This window comes from Cryptomeria japonica, chromosome 3 (assembly GCF_030272615.1).
Source record: "Cryptomeria japonica chromosome 3, Sugi_1.0, whole genome shotgun sequence".
In the NCBI taxonomy this organism is placed as follows: domain Eukaryota; kingdom Viridiplantae; phylum Streptophyta; class Pinopsida; order Cupressales; family Cupressaceae; genus Cryptomeria; species Cryptomeria japonica.
The window spans coordinates 824,189,080-824,190,459 of NC_081407.1; the positions used below are offsets into that span (position 1 = coordinate 824,189,080).

A 1,380-nucleotide genomic window follows, 5' to 3' on the forward strand; every position below is an offset into this window, starting at 1 on the left:
CATCTTCCAAATCCTTATTCCCAAAAAACTTGACAATTTCACCCTACAATTAAGAAAAAAAACCTCGCAAAACTTAGTCAGGATTTAGCCCAACCATTCCAATATGTGCCAAACAAAGAAAACATCCTCACATTCAGCTGATTAAACTCCAGCGTTTTAGAAAACAAAAAATAAAAAAATAAAAAAATAAAAAATAATCTACTTAAAAAGAAGGGAAGAAAGAAACTACCCTCACTGACCTGCATTTCCATGCTGCTACTGTTGCCTTCAAGACCTTTATAATACAAAGAAAACATACACAAAAAGGCACATAAAAGATTTCATTATGTGAGTATAAAAGACACGTGAAAACTTTGGTCAAAGAGAAGAGGGAAATAAATCCATGAATTACCTTCGTCTGCAGAGAAAAAATAGCACTTTATACTTTTATTCAAGAATGCCAATAAAGGCAGTCAGTTGGATGGTCATAAACCGCGCGCTGTGAGCCCAAACAGAATTTTCAGCAACTCAAAGAATTTACAGCCAACGCAGCAGGAGGAGAACTCCTGACACCAAAGGAGATTTTCTGCTTTTATCATGTACATAGAATTCCCACCAAAGTTAGTCCATTAAAAAAGGCACAGAAAAGACTTCATCATATAAGAAACGTGAGAGACTTTGGTTAGAAAATATGTTAAATAAATCCGTGGCTTACCTTCGTCTGCAGAGAAAAGCTAGCACTTAATTTTTTTATCAAAAATGCCAACAAATGCAGACAATTGGCTGGTCATAAACCGCGCGCTATGAGCCAAATGGATGTTCTGCAGTTTCAGCAACTTCAAAGAATTTCCAGCAGGAAGCCAGAGGAGATTTTCTGGTATTACCAAGTATGTATACAGAATTTCAGAAATAAAATAGGTCGGTGGGGCGCGGCTTGGGAAAAGCGTGAAATAGACGCATGCGATAAAAAAAGCAAAATCTTCCGTACGCATGCTCAGCCGAACCAACGAGATAGCCGTTTGGTTGGGCATTGGCTACGCAGCGGACAAAATGGCCCGTCCCATGCCATGCCTTCTCCATCCTCCGCTCTTTCTTTCACGTACATCACATCAGTACCTGCAGTCCGTTCAGCCTCTTTTTCCTGTAAAACAAATTAAATGTTTTGTTTTTGTTTTTTTGGAATTTTTTTTTTTTTTTTTAACAAATCATTTTCATTCTAACTTGTATCTTTTATAATAAAATTATTTATTAAAAAAATTTACTTTAATAAATTAAAAATATTAAAAAAATTTAAATATAAATTTATTATTTTTTTGAAATAATAAAATTATTTTAACTTATTTTAACTTATTGTCTTAAAATATATTAAATATAAAATTATAACAATTAAAATTATACAAA

At 33.5% G+C, this 1,380-nt stretch overlaps 1 long non-coding RNA gene across 1 annotated transcript; it reads right to left on the reverse strand.

The window, feature by feature from the left end:
* Positions 1-230: 230 nt before the first annotated feature.
* On the reverse strand, positions 231-1,000 carry LOC131054813 (uncharacterized). Its single transcript, XR_009371771.1, has 3 exons — positions 695-1,000; positions 392-565; positions 231-274 (listed from the first exon to the last, which is right to left on the reverse strand). It is a non-coding gene; the product is annotated as an uncharacterized LOC131054813 (long non-coding RNA).
* Between the last annotated feature and the right edge of the window lie 380 nt (positions 1,001-1,380).